Consider the following 18,922-nt stretch of genomic DNA (forward strand, 5'->3'; position numbering starts at 1 on the left):
GAGACATCCCCGTCCCCGTTACCCTCTGATGCCCTCACTGCCCTGGGCTCCCTGCTGCCCCTACTGCAGCCTCAGCCAGCCATGCTCTCCAGGTCCTGCATCCCCCAAGCGCTTCCCATCACCCAGGGTGGCGCCGGCAGGCAAGGGTGGTGCAGCGGCACCTTGGTCGGCAGAGGGACTGTGGGAGGTGCGTTATAAAGGATTTGGTCAGAAGTGGGCAGTTGATTTTGCTCCTCTGTCTCTGAGTGAACCCTCTGAACAGAGCTGGGAGAGCTGCTTTACTCCTGCCTGGCGGGGCCACATGTCCTGGGAGGGAGCTGCCATCCCGAGGGTTTTCCTCCCTGCTGGCATTGCACCTGCCACTGCGTCCTGGAAGAGTGCCGAGGTGAGGATGGCTGAGTCCATCTTCTCATACGCAGGTCCAAGGGGTCGCCATGCCTGGCCCTCTGCACCCCACACCCACCCATCTGTGGGGCAGGGTGAGTAGGAGGTCCAGCAGAGGCCCTCTCCTCGTTGGCTCCTCTATCACTCGGAGGAGGAAGTTATCAATACACGCCAGGAACCTCCTGGATCACTTATGTCCTGCCGTGTTGTCCCTCCAGCAGATATCGGGGTTGTTGAAGTCCCCCACAAGAACCAGGACCTGCAAACGTGTAGCGACTCCTGTCTGCCTGTAGACGGCCTCATCCACTTGTTCTTCCTGGTCAGATGGCCTGTAGCAGACTTCCACTCTAATGTCACCTGTATCTCTCCTCTCTTGAATCCTTACCCATCAGATCTCTGTTGGCTCCTCACCCATCCCCAGGTGAGCTCCATGCACCCCAGCTGCTCTCTCCCATAATGGGCAACTCCCCTCCTCGTCTTCCCAGCCTGTCCTTCCCAAAGACCCTGTGTGCCTCTATTGCAACGCTGCAGTCATGGGAGCCATCCCAACACGTCTCCCTGATCCCAACAAGATCGTAGCCCTGAAACTGCACCCAGGTCTCTAAATCAACACGTTTATTCCCCATATGGCCTGCATTAGTGGACAGGCACTTCACAGAAGCACCCCAGCATGTTGACTGCCTAGAAAGGGGTTGGGGGATTTCTCCATAATGGTGACTTGTAGGCATTTCTGGTTGAAATGCAAGTGGTGGAGGTAACCGCGCTTAAGCCCCATTTTGCTGAGTTTGTGTTTCATTTCTGTCACATCACCCCATGGCCTTTGTTCATCAGCCCTGCCTGTCACTCCCTCACAGGACTGCCAGATAGTCTCGCTTCCCCCCATCATTCTCAGTTTAAAACCCTCCTTATGGGGTCAGCCGTCCGGTTGGCAAAAGCAGCTTTGCCCTGCTTGGTGAGGTGGGTCCCATGTCTCCCCAGTGGACGATGATCTGCAAATAGGGTCCATTGGTCATAGATCCCAAAACCCTGTTGCCAAAACCAGCTTGACAGCCAATTATTGACCTATAATATCAGTACCCTCCTCCTCATACCCTTTAAGACCTCAGCAGCAGGACTGAGGAGAACACCACCTGGGCCCCCATGCCCTTGACTACCACCCCCAGAGCTCTGTAGTCACTTTTGACCCTGCCCGGGTTTCCCCTGGCAGAATCACTTGCATCCACATGGAAGAAGAGCTGGGAGTAGCGGTCAGAAACGGGTAAAGAAGAGAGGGGGACAAGGGGCGGGAGGGCTTTGCAGGGACGATGCTGCCCACGAAGGACAAGCAAACATGGCTCATGCTCCAGTGTCTGAGCACAGGGAAATGAAAGCAGGGCTCTGCAGGCACCGCGTCCGCAGTGGGGGCTGAGGCAGGCCCCCACTCGTCACAGCCTCTCGTTGTGGGAAAGGCACTGCTAGCCACAGAAATGCAGCAGGACCAGTCCCAGGTAGGCTGCAAGCCACGGGCCAGGAAGCTCTTGAACCGCTGTCCTCAGCTCGGAGGAAAGCAGACGCTTCAAGGACAGGGTGTTCCTGCAGCACCCCAAAAGATGCTGGTGCAGGTGGGATGTGCCAGGCTGTCTCCTTCTCGCCCTGCCTTCCTCCTGCTGCTGCTGGGTGAGTTGGGGGATTTCTTTGCCTTGGGGCTCAGGCCTGGAGGGCTGCCGAGCCGGGCAGGACAGGGCAGGTCCTGGGCACAGGGGAGGATGGGGAGAGGGTGTGCAGAGCAGCCATGCAGCAATGAGGGGCAGAGTTGCTTTGATGAGGGGAGGAAGACGATTGCTTCCTCCAGCTGTGGCACAGCTCTGAGCCAAGGGCACATTTTTCCAACACCACGAAGGCGGTTCGGGTCATATTGTGAGATTTGGTAGATGCTGGAGTGCTTTCAGGAGCCGGGGCCATCCACCTGGAACAACAAACCCACCCCAAATGGTCTTGGGGTAGTGTCAAGAGAGGAGATCAAGCAGATGCAGGATGGAGACACATGGGTGGGAAGGTGCTCACCCAGCAGTGGGCACCTGGGCAGGGACACGTGGGTTAGCTGGGTTGCTGGCCCTCTAACCAAAACCCTCTCTGCCCCACGGTGCAGGTGCCAGTGTGACCGCCCAGGACATCTGCAGCTCCCCAGGTGATGGTGAGCAGAGGGATGGGTCCAGAAAAGTGAGTTGTGTGGGGGTGGAGATGGGTAGGGAGAAAGGGTTTGTCCCCATGTGGGAACCCCTGGAGAGGAGACTCTTCCCCTCCCAGGTCCAAGGTATTTTGCAGCCCCGACAACAGTAACGCAGGCCTGGGGCATCCCTGTGCCATGTCTCCAGGTGACCTCCCGGCTCCTGTCTTCTACATGAACACTTTCCATGCTCAGGACGAGGAACAGGTTTTTTTTCACTGCTCCATTGACCGGCAGACTCCCGCTACCCGAATCGTCTTCTGCAAAGATGGGGTGGAGGTGTACAGCCTGAAAGCCCAACAGGGGCAGCTGAGCTACTTCATGGTGCTGAAAGTCACCCTGGGCAGCTCGGGCACATACACGTGTGGGTACCAGCAAAGGGACAAGAGCAACTGGGTGAGGAGCTCTGCCCTCAGTGCTTCCTGGAACCTGACTGTCACAGGTGAGACGTGGCACTGGGGCACAGGCAGGCACCGCTCCAGACCCCCATAGACCCCAAGTGAGGCTGGGAACCCCGCTGTGCCCCATGGCATGTCCCCGGGCAGGTGGGATGCTCGTGGACAGGGTGCAGTTCAGCCCAGCCTTTGCCGCATGGGGCAACTCCTCCCAGTCACGGGAGAGCATCCTGCTCCTCTCCTGCCCCCACCATCACGGAAAGGGGAGAGTGGTGGTGCCAGATCTAATCAAGAGCCACAGCTGTGCAATCCATTGATTTATTTATCATGACGGGTGATAGATGCTGGATCAGGGGATCCCCACAGTTGCTTGGTCTGTGCAGCACCTGGGAGAGCTGGAGACTCAGCCTCTCCCCTTTTCCTCCCAGGCAGCAAGTCCAGCTCCCAGGCAGGGCCATCCACCAAAGGTGAGTGATTCCCTCCCCGCATTCCCGCTGTACCCCGGCATCGGGCCGAAGGATGCCGGGCTGACGGGCTGCCGGCACCAGGACACAGGGAGGTTCATCAGCCGGGATCTTGCCTGGCTCTAAGGGCATGTCCTGCTCTCTTCTTCCTCTCCCCATGACACCCCCTCTTCCCCAACACCTTCTGTCCCTCCCAGCTCCCCATCCTTGGCTCCCCCACACCTTCCCCACAGGCATCACGCTGGGAGTGGCGGCCGTCTCCATCGTGCTCCTGGCTGCAGCCAGCTACTGTGCTGTGAAGAAAGGTGAGCGATTTGGGGAAATTAAGGGTAAACCTTGAGGCCAAAATCACACCATGATGCGGGGCTGCTGCTGTCTGACTCGTGCCGGTTTAGGATTGCGGGGTCCTTAGCCCCGTTTCATGGGAAGCTGAGCCTCTCAGGCCTTTTGTTTATCACGTGGAGGGGAGCAAAGGTGCTGAGATGGGGAAGACTGAAAAGTGGGGTGATTGCACTTGGATGCCAAAGTGGGGAGGGAGAGACCAAATGCATCCCTGCCCCAGGCAGACATTTGCTCCCAGCCCTCTGGGCACAAGAAGGGAGTCTCCGAGCTGGCCTGAGCAAAGCAAGCATGGCTCTTCACACTTGGGCTGTCCACAGCTGCTGAGAGCTTGGGAGAAGGCAGTCTGGGAAACGGGACGTGCAGTTGCATAGGCTGGGCTGAAAAGTCCCTCCCTGAGGGAGGGGTGGAGGTTCAGCCCAGCATCTTCATCGTGCAGCCCAGAGCATGGAAAGCCAGGGCTGTACAGTAACTCTGCCTCCCTGCCTCTCCCTTTCTTTTCCTTGCAGTGGCCTGCAGAGAGAGATGCCAGAGGTGAGCGGCAATCCCTCCTGGCTGCCGGGCTGGGGGGTGATGGAGACAGGTGCATTCTGGGCACCCTGGGGTGGTCCTTGGGCAGGAGCAGCATGGTCTGTGTCCATGGGTGGATTCCCCTGGGCTGGAGGCAGGGAGGAGCAGGGCTCTGCCGTGGGCTTGACTCCAGCTGTGGACCCGATGCAAGACAGCATCTTCCATGGTAATTACACAAAAGGCCCCATTGCTGTGGGATGGCAGTGGGGCTGCCGACCATCAACACCTTTTCTCCCTGCTCTCTCCACGCTGCTCAGTGATGCTTGTAGTGCCGAGGACTCTCCTGATGGCAACCGGAGTTACTGTAAGTGCCAATTTCCCCTGCACCCTTGTCCTCTCAGCACTGCATACAATGTTGTAGTTTGGCGTCCTTGCTTGCAGTGCCAGGCTGGTCCCATCATCAGTGTTCTTAATAAATATTGTTTATATTCCCAATAAATTCAATCTCAATAAATACTATTCTCACTAAATAGTCCCAATCCCATCCTGCTTTCTACTCGAAACCTGGGGCTCCTCCCTTCCAAACCTGTTTTTTTTTGACGTCTCCAAAGTCCTGCTGGTGGTTGGACACTAACTCAGGTTCTCCCTGCAGATGTCAACACTGATGGACTGGGCAGAGATGAGGTGAGTTCAGCTCTTGCAAAGGCTTTCAGGCTGTGCAAGCTCTTCTTGGCTTTAAGATGTCCATTCTTTTTGGGAGGACAAATCCAGAACCCCCTTGAGGCTTGGATTTTCCCATGGCTCTGCTGTGGCTGTCATTGCCTTCCTTCCACGGTGCCAGCCCAGGCTAACAGTCTGTGGCCATGATGCACACCAGGAGGGTGAGGCTACCGTCTTTTCTATTTTGAAGTTCTCCAGCCCAAACTGCTCCGAAGCTTCACTGTATGCCAATTTATGAGAAAGCGAGAGGTGATGCAGCCATCTTCTGAGTTATCCAACACAAGACAGGGCGTTCACATGGATCCTTGCTGGCTCTCTCTCCCCTCCGTCAGGATCTCTGGACATATGCTGCACATTCCTGGAGGGGCTCAGGATGACTCCTTCATGGGTTGCGATTCTCCCGTTCACCACCGATTTGGGGCTTTAGCTCTCCTGGAGGAAACATTTGCTTGGAGAGACCTCAGAAGACCCCAAGACCCCTCTCCACTAGAACACCCTGCTCCCAGCTTTGAGAAGATCATCTTGTGCAGGCAGGGAAGGCGTCCACACAAGTTTTCTGAGAGAAACAGAGACAAACGGGAAAAGCATGAGAGATCTGTTAGCTGTAAATAAAAGCATGAAGTTGCACCCCAAAGAGAAAGGAGCTGCTGTTGCCTTATCCCAGGAGAGGTGTCGGGTGAAATGCCCCCCGAGAGCGGCTGTCTGTCTCCAGGGGTTGTAACAGAAACCTGGTGCACGGGGCTTACACAGGGACATCAAAACCCAGCCGGCTTGGAAAGCTGCAAAGCTCTTTCTAGCTAAAGCCTCAGCATTAATGCAAACCCGTAGTTACCAGCTGATGATAACACTGATGCAAGACCATGATCTGCAAGAACACAGGTGGCCCCATCACCTTGCCTGGTATTTTAACACCCCAGTGGCATGGGCCATTTTGGGTACGGCGAGGGCAAGAAATGACTTTTGGCTGGGATTTTGGCTTGGGAAGGAAAGCAGGGCCAAGATGAGAAAGGAGAGGCAGTAGCAGGGTGTGAAGATGAAGCTTTTAGGGCCTGGTAGATGTCTCAGCTGAGCTCAGACAAGAGACAGCTCCCCTTTCTGTCGCCGTGTATCTCTACAGTCCCTTCAATTCTCTACAGCCGTCCCTTTCCATCTGTACGTCTGTCTTTGGGCAGCTCAAGCCCATTCCTTAAGGGACTGTCTAAGACAGAGGTGCAATCGGTGGTACAAATTCATAGATGTTTATTCTTCATTTGAGCAAAACCATATCATCATTGCACATACGTACGAACATAGACGTGCGAGCACATCAGTCCCTATGTATCTGTGTACCTGTACTTCCATATGTGCATTGGTGTGGGTAGATAGAAGAGCACTCCCGTAGTTGTGTCATGGAGTTTATGTATACACATTGTCGTGGTTTAACCCCAGCTGGCAACTAAGCACCACACAGCCGCTCGCTCGCTCCCCCATGGTGGGATGGGGAAGAGAATCTGAAGGGTAAAAGTGAGAAAACTCACTCGTGGGTTGAGATAAAGCCAGTTTAATGAGTAAAGCAAAAGCCACGCACGCAAGGAAAGCAAAACAAGGAATTCATTCACGCCTTCCCATGAGCAGGCAGGTGTTCAAGCATCTCCAGGAAAGCAGGGCTCCATCACGCGGACTGGTTACTTGGGAAGACAAACGCCATCACTCTGAACGTCCCCCCCTCCTTCTTCTTCCCCAGCTTTATATGCTGAACTTGATGTCATACGGTGTGGGATATCCCTTTGGTCAGTTGGGATCAGCTGTCCCATCTGTGTGGGGCCCTCCCAACTTCTTGTGCACCCCCTGCCTACTGACTGGTGGGGTGGTGTGGGAAGCAGAAAAGGCCTTGACTCTGTGCAAGCACTGCTCAGCAATAACAGAAACATCTCTGTATTATCCACACAGTTTTCAGCACAAATCCAAAACATAGCCCCACACTAGCTCCTATGAAGGAAATTAACTCTCTCCCAGCCAAAACCAGCACGCACATGTTACAGTTTACATAGTGGGATGGCAATGCCTTCACTTGAGGTACTCATGTATACATTCACAATATATGTAATATATTTTCTATGCATTTATATATCATAGGTTGTAAATATGTGTGCAAGTCCTAGATATACTTTTGGTGAAAGTTGTCCAGAACACATTTATGATGTGTGTGGAGAGGGCTGGGTATGGCGGAAGGGTTGGGTGTGGCCATGTTGTCTCGGGCAGGGCTTGTGGGTAGGTGTTGCCCTCCCAAGTTGAGCGCTGCAATTCCCCAGCAAGAACTGGTGAAGATGAGTGAAGGGGTTGGCGCACGGCAGGTTCATGGTGATGGGGACAAACCTGCTGGCAGCCTGCCAGGCTGCCTGTAAAACCCGATGTGCCTGGTGGGTGGGAGTGGGGTTGGGAAGGGCAAAGTGGAGAACATGGTCAGCTGAGGAGGTCAGCAGCGCGGGAGCTCTCTGCCAGAGAGAAAAGGCCAACGTGGGCAAGCCTCCCTGCGCTCTTGCCATGCTGGAACGCTATCTGGGCTGGCTGCGTGAGTGGCTCACCGTGGCATACGTTGTGGTGGTGTTCATCTCTTGCACGCGAGGCTTTAGAGGGAAAATAAAACCATATTATTTCACCTGCTGGCTCCGGGCCCAGTGTACAACAAGCTGGTCCTGGGCTACAGGAGCGCTGAAGGGAGCTGTGCGCTTTGGATAAGCAGGGTGGCTTAACAAGCTAGCAAAAAAGATAGCAGATTTGGGGTGGTACTGTGCTTCCAGGTGGCCCCTTATTTCTTCCTTGTTGTTGTTTTCCCAAGGGTTTTTACTTTTCTGCTTGAAAAGCCCGAAAATTTCACACGAGACATTTCAGCATGAACCATTTCTCAGCTTGTGAGAGCAAACCTTACAATTTTGACAGCATCAGCAAAGAACTGCCATGCTGTGTGATGAGGAAAACTGTTTGCAGAAAATACAGAGAAGAAAACAATTTCTTGGTGGGAAAATATCTTATTGTTGGCAAAGTGTCACCCTTTTTCAAGCAGAAAGGGGCATCAGGTGAGGCGAGATGTGGGCAGGTGGACACAGAAATACATGTCTTTTTCTCTGAGTGCATCATGTGGGTTCTTGGTGGGAACAGCCACGTGGGACTCCCCAGCCCAAGCCACCGGTGCAGACCACGACCAGCACATCCCGTCCCCGTGGGCCCCGCTCCCTGGTTTGGCACCAAAACTGTGCCATAACTCACCCTGTTACGTCCAGCGTGGGCGATGGTGGAGTCTGGTGGAGGGCAAAAAACAGGCTGTTAGTCCTTGCTTCCCGTTGTGGGGAGGGATGAGACCCACCCTGCCTTTGAACAGCAGATACCCGGGGGCCAGGACTGAATCCCTGCCCTGTTTCCCCCTAATTTCCCCCCTAATTTCCATCTGTGATGTGGAGAAGGGATGCTGGGGTTTGGCTGCATTTCCCCCAGCCTGCAGCATTTCCTCTCTTTGCCCAACCAGCAGACCTTTATCTGCTGCTCTGTGCCTGTGTGTGAAACCAAAGTCACCTTGCAAATAGACCGAGGCAGACATACAGTGGGGAGATATCCCCCTTCCCCCACCCACAGCACGCCCTGTTTGCTGCAGCCTGTGGTTTCAGAGTTAGCAAGGAGATGTTTTCCTTGGTGGTGCCCATAAATGGGCCTGCATCCTCAGCTGCTGTGCTCTGCTCTGAAGCAGAAATCATGGGGAAGTGAAAATGCAGAGGGGGAAAAATAACAAGCCTGGGGCAGGGGGGTCTGCATTGCAGCCTGGGGCCAGAGTGAGTAGGGAAAGACTGTGCCAGCAAATGAGTTGGTACCTTGAGCGTTGGGATGCTGTCACTTTTCTTCTGCAGGCAGAAGCTGGGCTGTGCATGCAAGGAAGAAGCGGGCTGCAAAGCAGCCAGGAGAAATCTGCCCTTGCTCAATGGGCAGGTTTTTTGCATATCCTCCAGGGACATTAATTGCTGGGACTGCATGTGGAATTGGGAAAGGTCCAGCGTGGCAGTGCAATGAGGGGAGGGGATGGAGAGCGTGGAAAGTGGGTTTGGAGCACGTCCCTGCAACCCTGTGCAGCGACTGAGACCGCGGCACGGCCGGTTGATGGGCACAGAGTTGCTGGCGGTGCCGGAGGGCAGCCAACCCACACAAAGGGGGGTCCCCACAAACAGAGGAGCCCATGGCTCACCCGGAGGGAGGAGGTGGTACTCACACTGTATTTCGTTGTAGTCGGTCGCTTCTGCCTCATGGCTGGGAACGTGCTGCTGCCTGGAAAGGTGCAGGAAAGGGTTTTGGGGTGTGTGTGCAGGCTGTGATGGGGCCATTTGGGTCATTCCCATGGATGATGCTGTCTTGCATCGGGTCCACAGCTGGAGTCAAGCCCAGGAAAAGCCCTGCTCCTCCCTGCCTTCAGCCCAGGGGAATCCACCCATGGACACAGACCATGCTGCTCCTGCCCAAGGACCACCCCAGGGTGCCCAGAATGCCCCCGTCTCCATCACCCCCCAGCCCGGCAGTCAGGAGGGATTGCCGCTCACCTCTGGCATCTGTCTCTGCAGGCCACTGCAAAGAAAAGAAAGGGAGAGGCAGGGAGGCAGAGTTACTGCACAGCCCTGTCTTTCCATGCTCTGGGCTGCACGATGAAGATGCTGGGCTGAACCTCCACCCCTCCCTCAGGGAGGGACTTTTCAGCCCAGCCTATGCAACTGCACGTCCCGTTTCCCAGACTGCCTTCTCCCACGCTCTCAGCAGCTGTGGACAGCCCAAGTGTGAAGAGCCATGCTTGCTTTGCTCAGGCCAGCTCAGAGACTCCCTTCTTGTGCCCAGAGGACTGGGAGCAAATGTCTGCCTTGGACATGATGACAGAAATGTCTGTCTGTCTGTCTGTCTCCCTCCCCACTTTGGCATCCAAGTGCAATCACCCCACTTTTCAGTCTTCCCCATCTCAGCACCTTTGCTCCCCTCCACGTGATAAACAAAAGGCCTGAGAGGCTCAGCTTCCCATGAAACGGGGCTAAGGACCCCGCAATCCTAAACCGGCACGAGTCAGACAGCAGCAGCCCCGCATCATGGTGTGATTTTGGCCTCAAGGTCTACCCTTAATTTCCCCAAATCGCTCACCTTTCTTCACAGCACAGTAGCTGGCTGCAGCCAGGAGGACGATGGAGACGGCCGCCACTCCCAGCGTGATGCCTGTGGGGAAGGTGTGGGGGAGCCAAGGATGGGGAGCCGGGAGGAACAGAAGGTGTTGGGGAAGAGGGGGTGTCATGGGGAGAGGAAGAAGAGAGCAGGACATGCCCTTAGAGCCAGGCAAGATCCCGGCTGATGAACCTCCCTGTGTCCTGGTGCCGGCAGCCCGGCAGCCCGGCATCCCTCGGCCCGATGCTGGGGGACAGTGGGAATGCGGGGAGGGAATCACTCACCTTTGGTGGATGGCCCTGCCTGGGAGCTGGACTTGCTGCCTGGGAGGAAAAGGGGAGAGGCTGAGTCTCCAGCTCTCCCAGGTGCTGCACAGACCAAGCAACTGTGGGGATCCCCTGATCCAGCATCTATCACCCGTCATGATAAATAAATCAATGGATTGCACAGCTGTGGCTCTTGATTAGATCTGGCACCACCACTCTCCCCTTTCCGTGATGGTGGGGGCAGGAGAGGAGCAGGATGCTCTCCCGTGACTGGGAGGAGTTGCCCCATGCGGCAAAGGCAGGGCTGAACTGCACCCTGTCCACGAGCATCCCACCTGCCCGGGGACATGCCATGGGGCACAGCGGGGTTCCCAGCCTCACTTGGGGTCTATGGGGGTCTGGAGCGGTGCCTGCCTGTGCCCCAGTGCCACGTCTCACCTGTGACAGTCAGGTTCCAGGAAGCACTGAGGGCAGAGCTCCTCACCCAGTTGCTCTTGTCCCTTTGCTGGTACCCACACGTGTATGTGCCCGAGCTGCCCAGGGTGACTTTCAGCACCATGAAGTAGCTCAGCTGCCCCTGTTGGGCTTTCAGGCTGTACACCTCCACCCCATCTTTGCAGAAGACGATTCGGGTAGCGGGAGTCTGCCGGTCAATGGAGCAGTGAAAAAAACCTGTTCCTCGTCCTGAGCATGGAAAGTGTTCATGTAGAAGACAGGAGCCGGGAGGTCACCTGGAGACATGGCACAGGGATGCCCCAGGCCTGCGTTACTGTTGTCGGGGCTGCAAAATACCTTGGACCTGGGAGGGGAAGAGTCTCCTCTCCAGGGGTTCCCACATGGGGACAAACCCTTTCTCCCTACCCATCTCCACCCCCACACAACTCACTTTTCTGGACCCATCCCTCTGCTCACCATCACCTGGGGAGCTGCAGATGTCCTGGGCGGTCACACTGGCACCTGCACCGTGGGGCAGAGAGGGTTTTGGTTAGAGGGCCAGCAACCCAGCTAACCCATGTGTCCCTGCCCAGGTGCCCACTGCTGGGTGAGCACCTTCCCACCCATGTGTCTCCATCCTGCATCTGCTTGATCTCCTCTCTTGACACTACCCCAAGACCATTTGGGGTGGGTTTGTTGTTCCAGGTGGATGGCCCCGGCTCCTGAAAGCACTCCAGCATCTACCAAATCTCACAATATGACCCGAACCGCCTTCGTGGTGTTGGAAAAATGTGCCCTTGGCTCAGAGCTGTGCCACAGCTGGAGGAAGCAATCGTCTTCCTCCCCTCATCAAAGCAACTCTGCCCCTCATTGCTGCATGGCTGCTCTGCACACCCTCTCCCCATCCTCCCCTGTGCCCAGGACCTGCCCTGTCCTGCCCGGCTCGGCGGCCCTCCAGGCCTGAGCCCCAAGGCAAAGAAATCCCCCAACTCACCCAGCAGCAGCAGGAGGAAGGCAGGGCGAGAAGGAGACAGCCTGGCACATCCCACCTGCACCAGCATCTTTTGGGGTGCTGCAGGAACACCCTGTCCTTGAAGCGTCTGCTTTCCTCCGAGCTGAGGACAGCGGTTCAAGAGCTTCCTGGCCCGTGGCTTGCAGCCTACCTGGGACTGGTCCTGCTGCATTTCTGTGGCTAGCAGTGCCTTTCCCACAACGAGAGGCTGTGACGAGTGGGGGCCTGCCTCAGCCCCCACTGCGGACGCGGTGCCTGCAGAGCCCTGCTTTCATTTCCCTGTGCTCAGACACTGGAGCATGAGCCATGTTTGCTTGTCCTTCGTGGGCAGCATCGTCCCTGCAAAGCCCTCCCGCCCCTTGTCCCCCTCTCTTCTTTACCCGTTTCTGACCGCTACTCCCAGCTCTTCTTCCATGTGGATGCAAGTGATTCTGCCAGGGAAACCCGGGCAGGGTCAAAAGTGACTACAGAGCTCTGGGGGTGGTAGTCAAGGGCATGGGGGCCCAGGTGGTGTTCTCCTCAGTCCTGCTGCTGAGGTCTTAAAGGGTATGAGGAGGAGGGTACTGATATTATAGGTCAATAATTGGCTGTCAAGCTGGTTTTGGCAACAGGGTTTTGGGATCTATGACCAATGGACCCTATTTGCAGATCATCGTCCACTGGGGAGACATGGGACCCACCTCACCAAGCAGGGCAAAGCTGCTTTTGCCAACCGGACGGCTGACCCCATAAGGAGGGTTTTAAACTGAGAATGATGGGGGGAAGCGAGACTATCTGGCAGTCCTGTGAGGGAGTGACAGGCAGGGCTGATGAACAAAGGCCATGGGGTGATGTGACAGAAATGAAACACAAACTCAGCAAAATGGGGCTTAAGCGCGGTTACCTCCACCACTTGCATTTCAACCAGAAATGCCTACAAGTCACCATTATGGAGAAATCCCCCAACCCCTTTCTAGGCAGTCAACATGCTGGGGTGCTTCTGTGAAGTGCCTGTCCACTAATGCAGGCCATATGGGGAATAAACGTGTTGATTTAGAGACCTGGGTGCAGTTTCAGGGCTACGATCTTGTTGGGATCAGGGAGACGTGTTGGGATGGCTCCCATGACTGCAGCGTTGCAATAGAGGCACACAGGGTCTTTGGGAAGGACAGGCTGGGAAGACGAGGAGGGGAGTTGCCCATTATGGGAGAGAGCAGCTGGGGTGCATGGAGCTCACCTGGGGATGGGTGAGGAGCCAACAGAGATCTGATGGGTAAGGATTCAAGAGAGGAGAGATACAGGTGACATTAGAGTGGAAGTCTGCTACGGGCCATCTGACCAGGAAGAACAAGTGGATGAGGCCGTCTACAGGCAGACAGGAGTCGCTACACGTTTGCAGGTCCTGGTTCTTGTGGGGGACTTCAACAACCCCGATATCTGCTGGAGGGACAACACGGCAGGACATAAGTGATCCAGGAGGTTCCTGGCGTGTATTGATAACTTCCTCCTCCGAGTGATAGAGGAGCCAACGAGGAGAGGGCCTCTGCTGGACCTCCTACTCACCCTGCCCCACAGATGGGTGGGTGTGGGGTGCAGAGGGCCAGGCATGGCGACCCCTTGGACCTGCGTATGAGAAGATGGACTCAGCCATCCTCACCTCGGCACTCTTCCAGGACGCAGTGGCAGGTGCAATGCCAGCAGGGAGGAAAACCCTCGGGATGGCAGCTCCCTCCCAGGACATGTGGCCCCGCCAGGCAGGAGTAAAGCAGCTCTCCCAGCTCTGTTCAGAGGGTTCACTCAGAGACAGAGGAGCAAAATCAACTGCCCACTTCTGACCAAATCCTTTATAACGCACCTCCCACAGTCCCTCTGCCGACCAAGGTGCCGCTGCACCACCCTTGCCTGCCGGCGCCACCCTGGGTGATGGGAAGCGCTTGGGGGATGCAGGACCTGGAGAGCATGGCTGGCTGAGGCTGCAGTAGGGGCAGCAGGGAGCCCAGGGCAGTGAGGGCATCAGAGGGTAACGGGGACGGGGATGTCTCTAGGCTGCCTGGCCCCACTGGCACAGTGGCTCCATCTCTCCAGGATGAGGGTGATGCTGGGGGCAGATGCCAGGAAGAGCAGGGTGAGGGCAGAGCACAGGATCCAGACCCAGAGCGGTATGGCTGGCCCTGGAAGAGAGGAGCGTCACAACGTGGGCAAGGCAAGTCCAGGAGGAAGGAGATGCTGGGAAGGGCTCATAAGCAATCCCTCACCTCTAGGTGGGAGCACTGTCTTGGGCGAGGGGCTGCTGCCTGTCAGAGAAACGCAGGCCTCGTGGGTCTCGCTGTCCTGTGCTGGGATCATCCCAGACAGTGAGCAGACCCCCCAGCTCATATCTTGCTCTATCGGACTCATGGGGAACCACCCAGGTCATGCACATCTCCCCAGTTTCCTTGACGTTGGCTCATAAAGGTAGAGGGGAGACCTTGGAGTATCCCTGGCACAGCCCAGGGTCCCTCGGCTGCCCCGGTCCTGGCTTTCTGTTCCCGGGTACTGCCGAGACCATTGTCTGCATCAGAGATGGGTGCCGGAGGGACAGGGACACTCAGCCCAGGGTAGGAGGCCAGCGCCATGCCCTGCCTGCCCCAGCACACAGCTCTGTCCTCAGCAGAGCCACACGGTGGGAAGCGCCCTGTCCCTTCTGCCCACACGGCCGTGCCATGTCTTACCTGTGACAGCCACATGCCAGGGAGCACTGAGGGCAGAGCTCCGCACCCAGTTGCTCTCGTCCCTGTGCTGGTACCCACACGTGTACGTCCCTGTGCTCGCCAGGGTGACGTTCAGCAGCACAAAGTAGCTCAGCTGCCGCCGTTGGGCTTTCAGGCTGTAGTCCTCCACCAAATCCTTGCAGAAGATGATTCAGGTAGCAGGTGAGCCCTTCAGGATGGAGCACCGGAGTAGAACTGTGTCGCCAGGCTGAGGAGAAGGGAAGTCGAGGCTCAGATGAGGAGCAGGGAGGTTACCTGGAAGGAGCGTAGTGATGCAGGGATGCTACGGGCAAGCGTTTGTGATGGCAGGGATGCAAAGTGTTCTGGATTGAGGAGGGAAGAGTGTCTCCTCCAAGGGTTTGTAGCCAGGGAACAAACCCCCTCTCCTTTCTCATCTCCACCCCCTGCACACCTCCCTTTTCTGGACCCATCCCTGTGTTCACCATCATCAGGGGAGCTGCAGATGTCCTGGGCGGTCACACTGGCACCTGCACCGTGGGGCAGAGAGGGTTTTCGTATAGAGGGGCAGCGACCCGGCTCACCCACATGCCCCTGCCGAGGTCCCCGCTGCTGAGTCATTGCTGGGAGAGCACCTTACCACCTATGGGTCTCCATCCTCCATCTCCTCCGTCTCCTTGACATGCCCCAAGTCTATTTTGGGTGGGATTGTAGTTCCAGGTGGGTCACCCTGGCTCACCCATGGTCCCACATCCTCACCATGTCAGGCAGGGCACCTCTTCTGGACTCTGCCCGTATTCACCAGGTGTCTTTGCCCCGTTGTCTCCATGCTCTGCCCCACTTACCCATTTCACAGCTCTGCACCAGCACTGAAGGGCCCCCAGTGAACAGCCACCCAATGCCCCTCGTGCCACCTTTCTGCCTGCATGACTCACAAAGCTCCGCAGGCAGAAAGCTTCTTTGCACCCAACAGGACAGTTGCCATCGCCATAAGGAAAGGGATTTTCATTTCAATTCAGTACAATAAAATGACAAAGCTCTTTCCATCCCCCCTCCCCACGCACGTGTCCCACAAGACCGTTTTTCTGGGTGCTCAATAGAGAACATGAGCGGTAATTCAGTAAAAATAAAACGGAAACAAAGCAGCCCTACAGCCCCCTTCTTTTGTGTCCGTGTATGGGAGGTGAATACTGGATTGGGGTCTGCTAAAAGGGAACGTGGAGCCGGTGGTCTTTTCAAGCTGCTTATCTACCCCACAAGGTGTTTTCTGGACAGCTTCTGGGCATAAAAATTAAGGTTAGGCAAGCCTGTGCACAGGTCTTCCCAGAACGGGATGCCATACATGTTATTCAAAATCCCTCTTATCATTTAACCCAGCTCTCTGCAGAGTGAAGTCCCCATGCACCAAAGCCTGGCAGCCCCATCCCTGTCCCGCAGACGTGCCCCGCTGTGACACACCCAAGAGCAGGAAGGCGACGGTGGGTAGGCCCAGCATGGGCGCCCAAGCTGCCATACCCTACAGAACCTTCCCCATGCGTGGCTGTCTGGAGCTGGCAGGCTCTGCTTTCTGAGCCGCTGAAGGAGCAGCAGCAGAGGTGTCCGCTGCGCCTGGGAACAACCCACGTGTGGCTGGATGTGCCTTCCCACAAAGAGGAGCCTGAAAGCCTGTTTTTGGTCCTCTGCTGACCCCTGCTCATCATCTCGGGCTCTTCTCGGTGCCTGTCCCGGCTCGTTCTCCTAGCTGGGGGGTGGCTGAGCTCCCTGGGTCTGCTTTTGCCATGGGATCTGGGTGGCTCACAGCAAGCAGCCTCTCCTGCTCTCCGAGCCTTGGCAAGACCCACGTCAGGGACCAGCCATCGACCCCGTTTCCCCATGGCTCCTCTCCCAGCCAGCGCGACACATCTGAGCCTGCAAAGAGAGTGGACTCGTGGGTCTGGGAGGACCCAGCTGTGTCTGTGAAGAGGCTGGGAAGTAGGAGGGCAGTGGAGGAACAGCATCTCCAAGAGGGTTTTTGCAGATGGAGCCGTTGGAGAGCCGGCGTGATGGCCAAGTCCAGTGGTGGAGCAGGACTATGGCGGCAGCCTGTCTGGCTGCATGGAGGAGGGCGGGATTTAGCCACCGGAATGGACTTTGTGGGCCCGTGGAGACGAGCAGCAGCCACGCTGGAGGGGTAGAGGCAATCTGTAAACGCACAATGTGCCCGTGATATACCAGGCTCTTAGCTGTGCATTGCACATGGGCACACGTGTCTGCCTAGGAGAAGACAGATGGAAATTTGGGAGCCCTCTTCCAACGCAGAGGGGTCGGGAAGGAAATGACAGGCAGAAGGGTGAGTGCAGGGGGATGCTCATGGCTTTTCAAGGGGTCTTCAGGAGCCCAGCCTCTTGTGACTTCCCCTCAGAGGACAGCGGATCCCACCGTGGTGGACGGGCTCAGCTGGGCTCAGCATCTTCTCAGCTCAAGTCAGGCCACTGCTCCTCGCTGCAGCTGCTGGGCCTCCAGCAACCTTGCTCTAAAAAAAGCCCTCCCTTTCCCACGTCTGCTCTCTCAGCAGCGAGGTATTTGCCTCCTGCTCGCTCTGTATGCTCAGAACTCACCACGCTACCGCTTGGCCAGAGCGCTCCTTTGAGCGCACAGCAGTGGCTCTTATATTTAGAAATGAGATCTCCCTCCCGCTCCCCACCATCAACCCTACCGCTCCCTCAGAAAGGCGTGTGCCCCCGTGGTGCTTTGCTGGGGTTGAGCTGGGCTTGAAGCAGAATTGAAAACAGCAGCAGGAGCAGCTGCAAATCTCCCAGCCAGGGGCCAAAAACAGGTGGGGGAGGGCAGAGGGCTGGAGGGCTGGGAACAGGACCAGCTCTTTGCATGGCTATGACCCCAGTTGGCTGTGTTGTGGCCTGGATGATGAAGAAGACCGGCTGCATCTTTCCAGCCTTCTCAGGAAGGCATTTTCAGCACGGCCAATGAGGCTTGGGTGTGCCAGCACCCAAATTAGCACACCTCAATCACCAAGCCACTGTGGACACCCTGCGTGGATGAGATGCAGGTGAAGGTGGCTGCATCTCTGACCCGTATCACTCCCCGGGGCTTCTCTGCTGGTGAGGGATGTCGCAGCAGGATTTGTTGTGCCTGGAGGCCTCCGTGCCCTACACCAGCACCCGGGGAGGTTTGCTGAAGCCTTGCATGCAATAGCTCTGCTCGGACTGATGTTCCCTGGGGCTTTAGATCTGTGGAAGAGGTCTCCCCGTGCTCTTCTCCACCTCTTGCCCGTTTTTGTGATGAAAGCTGCTGAGATGGTGTCTGGCCGGCCGTACTGACAGTGGCTTTTCTCACGGGCAAGGTTTTGTTCCCCCGAGTCCCCCCCATTGCCCGCATGCACCTCCAAGATGAAGGTGAGAAGCACCACCTCCAGCCCTGCCTCCAAGTCTCTGGTCATGAGGTTGGCTCCCACCCTCCTTCCCCCTTTCCTGACCATGCAGCCGTGCTGCCTTCTGCCTCTTCACTTGACATCACCCTAAGCCCAATTTGGGTGAGTTTGTTTTTCCATGTGGATTACCTTGGAAGTGCTGAACTTCTAAATCTCACATATTGATCCAAAGCCAATTATGAGTGCACTGTGAGCCAAGGACGCCTGCTCAAATTTGAAGATCAGTCATTACTCCGTCCTCTTTTTTTTTTCTCACCACTATTTAGACTCCTTCAACCCAGGAGTCCTGCTCCATCTTTTCCACCCATGCCTAAGTGTTCGCACATCTCTGGTGCCAGCAGTGTTGATTCACGCCACCCTTCCCACCTTCCTCCTGGATCTCTGTGTCAACCCCCCCCCCCCCCTTCTCCTGACTCACAGAGCATCCACAACAGGATGACCCTCACAAATTGTCCCAAAGCAGCTTCATCCTCGTGCACAAATCCTGCATCCCTGACCAGGGGGCAGTCCCACTAACCACGCATCCCCCTGCCAGGTAGGGCAAGGACTGATGGGGTCAACAGCATCCTCTGGAGAGAGGGATGGAGCCAGAGGAGAACAAATTGCAGTTCAGGTGCCTGCACCACACCAGGTTCCATCTTCCTAGCTCAGCCCCAAGCTGCAACGATCCCCCAAACCCCTCCCTAAAAGAGGGACCCCCCCCCCTCCAAGCACCGTGAGAGCACAGGAACCTTGAGGTTGCATCACTAAACCCTCCTCAAACCCTGAGGTGTTGGAGGTGCATGACTCCACAGCAAACCCCAGCCTGCCGTTAGGCTATTTCTAGAAGACAGACAAGCCCTGGCCTTTCTTTGTCGGTTTTACTGGGTTAAAAAAAAATACTTGTGGTAGGAAACAAGCCGAACCTTCATAATGTA

This window comes from Ciconia boyciana, chromosome 28, assembly GCF_034638445.1.
Source record: "Ciconia boyciana chromosome 28, ASM3463844v1, whole genome shotgun sequence".
In the NCBI taxonomy this organism is placed as follows: domain Eukaryota; kingdom Metazoa; phylum Chordata; class Aves; order Ciconiiformes; family Ciconiidae; genus Ciconia; species Ciconia boyciana.